The following is a 13,742-nucleotide window of genomic DNA, read 5'->3' on the forward strand; positions in this document are numbered from 1 at the left end:
CTTGCCAAACCACAATTCATAAGGCGTCGTCTCAACGGATTTTGACGGTGCCCTGTTTAAAGTGAATGCAGCTTTCTCTGATGCATAACCCCAAAACGATAGTGGTAAACTGGTAAGAGACATCATAGATCGCACCATACCCAATAAATTGTTGTTACAACGTTCGGACACACCATTACGCTGTGGTGTTCCAGGTGGCGTGAGCTGTGAAACTATTCCACATTATTTTAAATGAAGGCCAAACTCGTAACTCAAATATTCTCCTCCACGATCAGATCGTAGAAACTTTATTTTCTTGTTACGATGATTCTCCACTTCACTCTGAAAGTCTTTGAACTTTTCAGACTTGTGTATCATTAAGTAGATATATCCATATCTGCTCAAATCATCTGCGAAGGTCAGAAAATAACGATACCCGCCATGAGCCTCAACATTCATTGGACTGCATACATCGGTATGTATTATTTCCAATAAGTCATTAGCTCGTTCCATTGTTCCGGATAACGGAGTTTTAGTCATCTTGCCCATAAGGCATGGTTCGCAAGTATCAAATGATTCATAATCAAGTGATTCCAAAAGTCCATCTTTATGGAGTTTCTTCATGCGCTTTACACCGATATGACCCAAACAGCAGTACCACAAATAAGTTGCACTATCATTATCAACTTTGCATCTTTTGGCATCAATATTATGAATATGTGTATCATTACGATCGAGATTCAATAAACCATCAACATTAGGTGTATGACCATAGAAGGTTTTATTCATGTAAACAGAATAACAATTATCCTCTGTCTTAAATGAATAACTGAATTGCAATAAACATGATCTAATCATATTCATGCTTAACGCAAACACCAAATAACATTTGTTTAGGTTCAACACTAATCCCGAAAATATAAGGAGTATGCGATGATGATCATATCAATCTTGGAACCACCAACACACATCGTCACTTCACCCTCAACTAGTCTTTGTTTATTCTGTAACTCCTGTTTTGAGTTACTAATCTTAGCAATTGAACAAGTATAAAATACCCAGGGGCTACTATGAACACTAGTAAGGTACACATCAATAACCTATATATCAAATATACCTTTGTTCACTTTGCCATCCTTCTTATCCGCCAAATGTTTGGCGCAGTTCCGCTTCTAGTGACCATTTCCTTTGCACTAGAAGCACTCAGTTTTAGGCTTGGGTCTAGATTTGGGCTTCTTCCCCGGAGTGACAACTTGCTTGCCATTCTACTTGAAGTTCCCTTTCTTTCCCTTTGCCCTTTTCTTGAAACTAGTGGTCTTGTCAATCATCAACACTTGATGCTCTTTCTTGATTTCTACCTTCGTCGATTTCAGCATCACGAAGAGCTCAGGAATCATTTTCATCATCCCTTGCATACTATATTTTATCACGAAGTTCTAGTAACTTGGTGATGGTGACTAGAGAACTCTGTCAATCACTTATCTTGTCTGGAAGATTAACTCCCAATTGATTCAAGCGATTGTAGTACCCAGACATTCTGAGCACGTGCTCACTAGCCGAGCAATTCTCCTCCATCTTTTAGGCGAAGTACTTATCAGAGGTCTCATACCTCTTGACACGGGCATGAGTCTGAAATACCAATTTCAGCTCTTTGGAACATCTCATATGCTCCGTGGTCTTCAAAATGTTTTTGAAGTCCCGGTTCTAAGCCATAAAGCATGGTGCGCTAAACTATCAAGTAGTCATCATATTGAGCTAGCCAAACGTTCATAACGTCTGCATCTGCTCCTGCAATAGGTCTGTCATCTAGCGGTGCATCAAGGACATAATTCTTCTGTGCAGCAATGAGGATAAACCTCAGATCATGGACCCAGTCCGCATCATTGCTATTATCATCTTTCAACTTAGTTTTCTCTAGGAACATATAAAAAACATAGGGAAGCTACAACGTGAGCTACCGATCTACAACATAATTTGCAAAATACTATCAAGACTAAGTTCATGATAAATTAAAGTTCAATTAATCATATTACTTAAGAACTCCCACTTAGATAGACATCCCTCTAGTCATCCAAATGGTCACGTGATCCATATCAACTAAACCATGTTCGATCATCATGTGAGATGGAGTAGTTTTCAATGGTGAACATCTCTATGTTGATCATATCTACTATATGATTCACGCTCGACCTTTCGGTCTCCAATGTTCCGAGGCCATATCTGCATATGCTAGGCTCGTCAAGTTTAACCCGAGTATTCTGCATGTGCAAAACTGGCTTGCACCCATTGTATGTGAATGTAGAGCCTATCACACCCGATCATCAGGTGGTGTCTCAACACGAAGAACTGTCGCAACGGTGCATACTCAGGGACAACACTGACACGTCTCCAACGTATCTATAATTTTTGATTGTTCCATGCTATTATATTACCCGTTTTGGATGTTTATGGGCTTTACTCTACACTTTTATATCATTTTTGGGACTAACCTACTAACTGAAGGCCCAGCCCGAATTGCTATTTTTTTGCCTATTTCAGTGTTTTGAAGGAAAGGAATATCAAATGGAGTCCAAACAGAATGAAACCTTCGGGAGCGATCTTTTTGGAACAAACGCAATCCGAGGGACTTGGAGTGGACGTCAAGTAACGAACGAGGCGGCCACGAGGGTGCCCGGTGCCCCCTTGGGGTGGGCATGCCCCCCCTCTTGTGGGCCCCTCGTTGCTCCACCGACCTACTTCTACCTCCTACATGTACCCACGTACCCCAAAAACATCCAGGAGCACCAAGAAAAACTATTTCCACCGCCGCAACTTTCTGTATCTGTGAGATCCCATCTTGGAGCCTTCGCCAGCGCTCCGCCGGTGCTCCGCCGGAGGGGGAATCAACCATGGAGGGCCTCTACATCATCTCCAAGGCCTCTCCAGTGAGTTTTGAGTAGTTTAGCACATACCTTCGGGTCCATAGTTATTAGCTAGATGGCTTCTTCTCTCTCTTTCAATCTCAATACAAAGTTCTCCTCGATCTTCTTGGAGATCTATTCAATGTAACTCTTTTTGCGATGTGTTTGTCGAGATCCTAAGAATTGTCGGTTTATGATCAAGTTTATCTATGTGAAATATTTGAATCTCCTCGGAATTCTTTTATGTGTGATTAAGTTATCTTTGCAAGTCTCTTCGAATTATCAGTTTGGTTTGGCCTACAAGATTGATCTTTCTTGCAATGGGAGAAGTGCTTAGCTTTGGGTTCAATCTTGTGGTGTCCTTTCCCAGTGACAGCAGGGGCAGCAAGGCACGTATTGTATTGTTGCCATCGAGGATAAAAAGATGGGGTTTATATCTATTTCATGAGTTTATCCCTCTACATCATGTCATCTTTCTTAATGTGTTACTCTGTTCTTATGAACTTAATACTCTAGATGCAGGCAGGAGTCGGGCGATGTGTGGAGTAATAGTAGTAGATGCAGAATCGTTTCCATCTACTTGTCATGTATGTGATGCCTATATACATGATCATGCCTAGATAATCTCATAACTATGCGCTTTTCTATCAATTGCTCGACAGTAATTTGTTCACCCACTGTAATACTTATGCTATCTTGAGAGAAGCCACTAGTGAAACCTATGGCCCCCGGGTCTATCTTTTATCATATAAGTTTTCCATCTACTTTTATTTGCATCTGTTATTTTCTAATCTATATCATAAAAATACCAAAAATATTTATCTTATCTTATTATCTCTATCAGATCTCACTTTTGCAAGTTTCCGTGAAGGGATTGACAACCCCTTTATCGCGTTGGTTGCGAGGTTCTTGTTTGTTTGTGTAGGTGCGTGGGACTTTTGAGGAGCCTCCTACTGGATTGATACCTTGGTTCTCAAAAACTGAGGGAAATACTTACGCTACTTTGCTGCATCACCCTTTCCTCTTCAAGGGAAAAACCAATGCAAGCTCAAGACGTAGCAAGAAGGATTTCTAGCGCCGTTGCTGGGGACGTCTTCGCTCAGGTCAAGACATACCAAGTACCCATCATAAACTCATCTCCCTTGCATTACATTATTTACCATTTGCCTCTCGTTTTCCTCTCCCTCACTTCACCCTTGCCGTTTTATTCGCCCTCTCTTTCCCGTTCGCCTCTCTCTTCCGCTTGCCTTTTTGTGTGCTTGTGTGTTGGATAGTTTGTCATGATGGCGCAAGATAATACCAAATTGTGTGAATTTTCCAATACCAATAATAATGATTTCCTTAGCACTCCGATTGCTCCTCTTAATGATGTTGAATCTTGTGAAATCAATGTTGCTTTGTTGAATCTTGTTATGAAAGATCAATTCTCCGGCCTTCCTAGTGAAGATGTCCCTACTCATCTAAATAGCTTTGTTGATTTGTGTGATATGCAAAAGAAGAAAGATACGGATAATTATATTGTCAAATTGAAGTTATTTCCGTTTTCACTTAGAGATCGTGCTAAAACTTGGTTTTCGTGTGCCTAAGAATAGTATTGATTCATGGAATAAGTGCAAAGATGCTTTTATCTCTAAGTATTTTCCTCCCGCTAAGATCATCTCTCTTAGGAATGATTTTATGAATTTTAAACAACTTGATCATGAGCATGTTTCCCAATCTTGGTAAAGAATGAAATTGATGATTCGCAATTGCCCTAGTCATGGTTTGAATTTATGGATGATCATACAAAATTTTTATGCCGGATTGAATTTTGCTTCTAGAAATCTTTTTGATTCGGCCGCGGGAGGCACTTTTATGGAAATCACCTTAGGAGAAGCTACTAAACTCCTTGTTAACATTATGGCTAATTATTCTCAATGGCACATCGAAAGATCTACTAGTAAAAAAGTGCATGCTATAGAAGAAATTAATGTTTTGAGTGGAAAGATGGATGAACTTATGAAATTTTTTGCTACTAACAGTGCTCCTATTGATCCTAATGATATGCCTTTGTCTACCTTGATTGAAAATAATAATGAATCTATGGATGTGAATTTTGTTGGTAGGAATAATTTTGGTAACAATGCTTATAGATGAAACTTTAATCCTAGACCGTTCCCTAGTAATTCCTCTAATAATTATGAAAATTCCTACAATAATTCTTATGGAAATTTTAATAAGATGCCCTCTGATTTTGAGAATAGTGTTAAAGAATTTATGATCTCTCAAAAGAATTTTAATGCTTTGCTTGAAGAAAAATTGCTTAAAGTTGATGATTTGGCTAGGAACATTGATAGGCTTTCGCTTGATGTCGATTATTTGAAACTTAGATCTATTCCTCCTAAGCATGATATCAATGAGTCTCTCAAAGCCATGAGAATTTCCATTGATGAGTGCAAAGAAAGAACCGCTAGGTTGCGTGCTAATAAAGATTGCTTTGTAAAAGCGTGTTCTTCTAGTTTCCTTGAAAATAATGATGAAGATCTAAAAGTTATTGATGTGTCCCCTATTAAATCCTTGTTTTTCAATATGAATCTTGATAATGATGGGACTAGAGATGAGTCAACTTTAGTTAAAAGGCGTCCCGATAATTCGGAGTTTTTAGATCTTGATGCTAAATTTGGTAAAAGTGGGATTGGAGAGGTCAAGACTTTAAATAGCATTGAACCAACTATTATGGATTTCAAGGAATTTAATTATGATAATTGTTATTTATTAGATTGTATTTCCTTGTTGCAATCCGTGTTGAATTCTCCTCATGCTTATAGTCAAAATAAAGCTTTTACCAAACATATCGTTGATGCTTTGATGCAATCTCATGAAGAAAAACTTAATTTGGAAGTTTCTATACCTAGAAAACTTTATGATGAGTGGGAACCTACTATAAAGATTAAAATTAAAGATCATGAGTGCTATGCTTTGTGTGATTTGGGTCTTAGTGTTTCCACGATTCCGAAAACTTTATGTGATGTGCTAGGTTTCCATGAATTTGATGATTGCTCTTTAAACTTGCACCTTGCGGATTCTACCATTAAGAAACATTTGGGAAGGATAAATGATGTTCTTATTGTTGCAAATAGGAATTTTTGTGCCCATAGATTTTATCGTTCTTGATATAGATTGCAATCTTTCATGTCCTATTATTCTTGGTAGACCTTTCCTTAGAACGATTGGTGCAGTTATTGATATGAAGGAAGGGAATATTAGATTCCAATTCCCATTAAGAAAAGGCATGGAACACTTACCTAGAAATAAAGTTAAATTACCTTATGAATCTATCATGCGAGCTACTTATGAATTGAATGCCAAAGATGGCACTACTTAGATCTTTTCTCGCTTTTATGCCTAGCTAGGGGCGTTAAACGATAGCGCTAGTTGGGAGGCAACCCAATTTTATTTTTGTTTCTTGCTTTTTGCTTCTGTTTAGTAATAAATATTTCATCTAGATTATGTTTAGATGTGTTTTTATGTTTTAATTAGTGTTTGTGCCAAGTAGAACCTATAGGATAACCTACGGTGATAGTTAATTTGATTCTGCTGAAAAACAGAAACTTTGCACGCACGAAAATAATTTTAGTAATTCACAGAAACGTGATTTTGCGTTGATTATTTTTGCTGTAGATCAATAGACTAATTTCCCATCACTTCCTATTTTCGTAGGAGTTTTAGAGTTCCATAAGTATTCTAAAGTTACATATTACTACAGACTGTTCTATTTTTGACAGATTCTGTTTTTCTTGTGTTGTTTGCTTATTTTGATGCATCTATGGCTAGTATCGGGGGGTATGAACCATATAGAAGTTGGAATACATTAGGTTTGACACCAATATAAATAAAGAATGGATTCATTACAGTACCTTATGTGGTGGTTTTTCTTTCTTGCACTAACGGAGCTTATGAGATTTCCTGTTGAGTTTTGTGTTATGAAGTTTTCAAGTTTTGGGTAAAGATTTGATGGACTATGGAATAAGGAGTGGCAAGAGCCTAAGCTTGGGGATGCCCATGGCACCCCAAGATATTCAAGGATAACCAAAAGCCTAAGCTTGGGGATGCCCCAGAAGGCATCCCCTCTTTCGTCTTCGTCTATCGGTAACTTTACTTAGAGCTATATTTTTATTCGCCACATGATATGTGTTTTGCTTGGAGCGTCATGTATGATATGAGTCTTTGTTTTTAGATCTCCACAATCATCCTTTCTGTACACACCTTTTGGTAGAAACCCACATGTTTTAGAATTTATTAGAATACTCTATGTGTTTCACTTATATCTTTTGAGCTAGATAGTTTTGCTCTATGTGCTTCACTTATATCTTTTAGAGCACGGCGGTGGCTTCATTTTGGAGAAATTGTTGATCTCGCATGCTTCACTTAAATTATTTTGAGAGTCTTTTAGAACAGCATGGTATTTGCTATGGTTATAAGTTTGGTCCTAGAATGATGAGCATCCAAGTTGGGTACAATAAAAACTATCATAGAAAGTGCATAAAACACTATGATCAATTTGATGCTTGATAATTGTTTTGAGATATAAAGGTGGTAATGTTAGAGTCATGCTAGTTGGCTAATTATGAAATTTAGAAATACTTGTGTTGAAGTTGGCAAGTCCCGTAGCATGCACGTATGGTAAAAGTTATGTGACAAATTTGTTGCCCGGGGTGCTCTTTTAATTGTCTTCCTTATGAGTGGAGGTCGGGATCGCGCCATGGTTAACTCCTACCAACCCTTCCCCTAGGAGCATGCGTAGTAGTACTTTGCTTCGAGGGCAAGTAGACTTTTGCAATAAGTATATGAGTTCTTTCTGACTAATGTGAGTCCATGGATTATACGCACACTCACCCTTCCACTTTGCTAGCCTTTATTATGGCGTGCAACCTTCGCCGGTATCATGCACCCATTATTTACCTTCCTCAAAACAGCCACCATACCTACCTATTATGGCATTTCCATAGCCATTCCGAGATATATTGCCATGCAAGTCTCCACCGTTCCGTTTATTATGACACGCTCCATCATTGTCATATTGATCTTTGCATGATCATGTAGTTGACATCGTATTTGTGGCAAGGCCACCTTCATAATTTTTCACACATGTCACTCTTGATTCATTGCATATCCCGGTACATCGCCGGAGGCATTCACATAGAGTCATATTTTGTTCTAAGTATTGAGTTGTAATTTTTGAGTTGTAAATCAATAAAACTGTGATGATCTTCATTATTAGAGCATTGTCCCAAGTGAGGAAAGGATGATGAAGACTATGATTCCCCCACAAGTCGGGATGAGACTTCGGACTTATAAAAAAAAGAGGCCAAAGAAGCCCATATAAAAAAGAGAGGCCAAAGAAGCCCACCAAATAAAAAAATGAGAGAAAAGAGAGAAGGGACAATGCTACTATCTCTTTACCACACTTGTGCTTCAAAGTAGCACCATGATCTTCATGATAGAGAGTCTCCTATGTTGTCACTTTCATATACTAGTGGGAATTTTTCATTATAGAACTTGGCTTGTATATTCCAATGATGGGCTTCCTCAAATTGCCCTAGGTCTTCATGAGCAAGCAAGTTCGATGCACACCCACTTAGTTTCTTTTGTTAAGCTTTGATATATTTATAGCTCTAGTGCATCTGTTGCATGGCAATCCCTACTCACTCACATTGATATCTATTAATGGGCATCTCCATAGCCCGTTGATACGCCTAGTTGATGTGAGACTATCTTCTCCCTTTTTGTCTTCGCAACCACCACCATATACCACATATAGTGCTATGTCCATGGCTTGCACTCATGTATTGCGTAAGAGTTGAAAAAGCTGAAGCGCGTTAAAAAGTATGAACCAATTGCTTGGCTGAAACCGGGGTTGTGCATGATGGGAGTATTTTGTGTGATGAAAATGAAGCATGGCCTAACTATATGATTTTGTAGGGATGAGCTTTCTTTGGCTATGCTATTTTGATAAGACATGATTATTTGTTAGAATGCTTCAAGTATTACTATTTTTATGTTTGATAAGCTTTTATCTTGAATCATTTGGATCTGAACAATCATGGCACAATAAAGAAAATTACATTGAGAATTATGATAGGTAGCATTCCACATCAAAAATTCTGTTTTTATCATTTACCTACTCGAGGACGAGCAGGAATTATGCTTGGGGATGCTTGATACGTCTCCAACGTATCTATAATTTTTGATTGTTCCATGCTATTATATTACTCGTTTCGGATGTTTGTGGGATTTACTCTACACTTTTATATCATTTTTGGGACTAACCTACTAACCGGAGGCCCAGCCCGAATTGCTTTTTTTTTTGCCTATTTCAGTGTTTTGAAGGAAAGGAATATCAAACGGAGTCCAAACGGAATGAAACTTCGGGAGCGATCTTTTTGGAACAAACGCAATCCAGGGGACTTGGAGTGGACGTCAAGCAATGAACGAGGCGACCACGAGGGTGCCCGGCGAGCCCCGTGGGGGTGGGTGCGCCCCCCACCGGGTGCGCCCCCCACCCTCGTGGGCCCCTCGTTGCTCCACCTATGTACTTCTTCCTCCTACATATACCCACGTACCCCTAAAACCTCCAGGAGCACCACGAAGAACTATTTCCACCGCCGCAACCTTCTGTATCCGCAAGATCCCATCCTGGAGCCTTCGCCGATGCTCCAACGGAGGGGGAATCAACCATGGAGGGCCTCTACATCATCTCCAAGGCCTCTCCGATGAGTTGTGAGTAGTTTACCACAGACCTTCGGGTCCATAGTTATTAGCTAGATGGCTTCTTCTCTCTCTTTGAATCTCAATACAAAGTTCTCCTCGATCTTCTTGGAGATCTATTCGATGTAACTCTTTTTGCGGTGTGTTTGTCGAGAGCCGATGAATTGTGGGTTTATGATCAAGTTTATCTATGAGAAATATTTGAATCTCCTCCGAATTCTTTTATGTGTGATTAAGTTATCTTTGCAAGTCTCTTCGAATTATCAGTTTGGTTTGGCCTACTAGATTGATCTTTCTTGCAATGGGAGAAGTGCTTAGCTTTGGGTTCAATCTTGCAGTGTCCTTTCCCAGTGATAGCAGGGGCAGCAAGGCACGTATTGTATTGTTGCCATCGAGGATAAAAAGATGGGGTTTATATCATATTGCATGAGTTTATCCCTCTACATCATGTCATCTTTCTTAATGCGTTACTCTGTTCTTATGAACTTAATACTCTAGATGCAGGCAGGAGTCGGTCGATGTGTGGAGTAATAGTAGTAGATGCAGATCGTTTTAATCTACTTGTCACGGACGTGATGCCTATATACATGATCATGCCTAGATAATCTCATAACTATGCGCTTTTCTATCAATTGCTCGACAGTAATTTGATCACCCACTGTAATACTTATGCTATCTTGAGAGAAGCCACTAGTGAAACCTATGGCCCCCGGTTCTATCTTTTATCAAATAAGTTTTCCATCTACTTTTATTTGCATATTCTATTTTCTAATCTATATCATAAAAATACCAAAACTATTTATCTTATCTTATTATCTCTATCAGATCTCACTTTTGCAAGTTTCCGTTAAGGGATTGACAACCCCTTTATCGCGTTGGTTGCGAGGTTCTTGTTTGTTTGTGTAGGTGCATGGGACTTTTGAGGAGGCTCCTACTAGATTGATACCTTGGTTCTCAAAAACTGAGGGAAATACTTACGCTACTTTGCTGCATCACCCTTTCCTCTTCAAGGGAAAAACCAACGCAAGCTCAAGACGTAGCAAACACTTATACCTTGAAATTTAGTAAGGGGTCATCTTATAATGCTACCGCCATACTAAGCAAAATAAGATGCATAAAAGATAAACATCACATGCAATCAAAAATATGTGACATGATATGTCCATCATCATCTTGTGCTCATGATCTCCATCACCGAAGCATCGTCATGATCTCCATCGTCACCGGCGCGACACCTTGATCTCCATCTTAGTAGCGTTGTCATCTCGCCAACTATTGCTTATACAACTATCGTTACCGCTTAATGATAAAGTAAAACAATTACATGGCCATTGCATTGCATACAATAAATCGACAACCATATGGCTCTTGCCATTTCCGATAACTCTGTTACAAAACATGATCAACTCATACAACCATTTATATCACATCATGTCTTGACCATATCACATCACAGCAAGCCCTGCAAAAATAAGTTAGACGTTTCGGGGGGTATGAACCATAGAGAAGTTGGAATACAGTAGGTTTAACAAATATATAAATAAAGAATGAGTTCGCTACAGTACCTTATGTGGTGGTTTTTCTTTCTTGCACTAATGGAGCTTATGAGATTTCCTGTTGAGTTTTGTGTTGTGAAGTTTTCAAGTTTTGGGTAAAGATTTGATGGACTATGGAATAAGGAGTGGCAAGAGCCTAAGCTTGGGGATGCCCATGGCACCCCAAGATATTCAAGGATAACAAAAAGCCTAAGCTTGGGGATGCCCCGGAAGGCATCCCCTCTTTCGTCTTCGTCTATCGGTAACTTTACATGGAGCTATATTTTTATTCGCCACATGATATGTGTTTTGCTTGGAGCGTCATGTATGATATGAGTCTTTTCTTTTTAGATCTCCACAATCATCCTTGCTGTACACACCTTTTGGGAGAAACCCACATGATTTAGAATTTATTATAATACTCTATGTGCTTCACTTATATCTTTTGAGCTAGATAGTTTTGCTCTATGTGCTTCACCTATCTCTTTTAGAGCACGACGGTGGCTTTATTTTGGAGAAATTGTTGATCTCTCATCCTTCACTTATATTATTTTGAGAGTATTTAAGAACAACATGGTATTTTCTATGGTTATAAGTTTGGTCCTAGAATGATGAGCATCCAAGTTGGGTATAATAAAAACTATCATAGAAAGTGCATAAAACACTATGATCAATTTGATGCTTGATAATTGTTTTGAGATATAAAGGTGGTAATGTTAGAGTCATGCTAGTTGGGTAATTGTGAAATTGAGAATTACTTGTGTTGAAGTTGGCAAGTCCCGTAGCATGCACGTATGGTAAAAGTTATGTGACAATTTTTTTGCATGGGGTGCTCTTTTAATTGTCTTCCTTATGAGTGGAGGTCGGGATCGCGCGATGGTTAACTCCTACCAACCCTTCCCCTAGGAGCATGCATAGTAGTACTTTGCTTTGAGGGCAAGTAGACTTTTTCAATAAGTATATGAGTTCTTTATGACTAATGTGAGTCCATGGATTATACGCACACTCACCCTTCCACTTTGCTAGCCTTTATTATGCCGCGCAACCTTCGCCGGTATCATGCACCCATTATTTACCTTCCTCAAAACAGCCACCATACCTACCTATTATGGCATTTGCATAGCCATTCCGAGATATATTGCCATGCAACTCTCCACCATTCCGTTTATTATGACACGCTCCATCATTGTCATATTGCTCTTTGCATGATCATGTAGTTGACATCGTATTTGTGGCAAGTCCACCTTCATAATTTTTCATACATGTCACATTTGATTCATTGCATATCCCGCTACACCGCCGGAGGCATTCACATAGAGTCATATTTTGTTCTAAGTATTGAGTTGTAATTCTTGAGTTGTAAATCAATAAAACTGTGATGGTCTTCATTATTAGAGCATTGTCCCAAGTGAGGAAAGGATGATGAAGACTATGATTCCCCCACAAGTCGGGATGAGACTTCGGACTTTATAAAAAAAGAGGCCAAATAAGCCCATATAGAAAAAAGAGGCCAAGAAGCCCACCAAGTAAAAAAATGAGAGAAAAGAGAGAAGGGACAATGCTACTATCTCTTCACCACACTTGTGCTTCAAAGTAGCACCATGATCTTCATGATAGAGAGTCTCCTATGTTGTCACTTTCATATACTAGTGGGAATTTTTCATTATAGAACTTGGCTTGTATATTCCAATGATGGGCTTCCTCAAATTGCCCTAGGTCTTCGTGAGCAAGCAGCACACCCACTTAGTTTCTTTTGTTGAGCTTTCATATATTTATAGCTCTAGTGCATCCGTTGCATGGCAATCCCTACTCTCTCACATTGATATCTATTAATGGGCATCTCCATAGCCCGTTGATACGCCTAGTTGATGTGAGACTATATTCTCCATTTTTGTCTTCACAACCACCACCATATACCACATATAGTGCTATGTCCATGGCTTGCGCTCATGTATTGTGTAAGAGTTGAAAAAGCTGAAGCGCGTTAAAAAGTATGAACCAATTTCTTGGCTGAAACCGGGGTTGTGCATGATGGGAGTATTTTGTGTGATGAAAATGAAGCATGGCCTAACTATATGAGTTTGTAGGGACGAGCTTTCTTTGGCTATGCTATTTTGATAAGACATGATTATTTGTTAGTATGCTTCAAGTATTACTATTTTTATGTTTTATAAGCTTTTATCTTGAATCATTTGGATCTGAACAATCATGGCACAGTAAAGAAAATTACATTGAGAATTATGCTAGGTAGCATTCCACATCAAAAATTCTGTTTTTATCATTTACCTACTCGAGGACGAGAAGGAATTAAGCTTGGGGATGCTTGATACGTCTCCAACGTATCTATAACTTTTGATTGTTCAATGCTATTATATTACCCGGTTTGGATGTTTATGGGATTTACTCTACACGTTTATATCATTTTTGGGACTAACCTACTAACCGGAGGCCCAGCCCGAATTGCTGTTTTTTTTGCCTATTTCAGTGTTTCGAAGGAAAGGAATATCAAACGGAGTCCAAATGGAATGAAACTTCGGGAGTGATATTTTTGGAACAAACACAATCCGGGGGCCTTGGAGTG

Source organism: Triticum dicoccoides, chromosome 5B (assembly GCF_002162155.2).
Source record: "Triticum dicoccoides isolate Atlit2015 ecotype Zavitan chromosome 5B, WEW_v2.0, whole genome shotgun sequence".
Classification (NCBI taxonomy): domain Eukaryota; kingdom Viridiplantae; phylum Streptophyta; class Magnoliopsida; order Poales; family Poaceae; genus Triticum; species Triticum dicoccoides.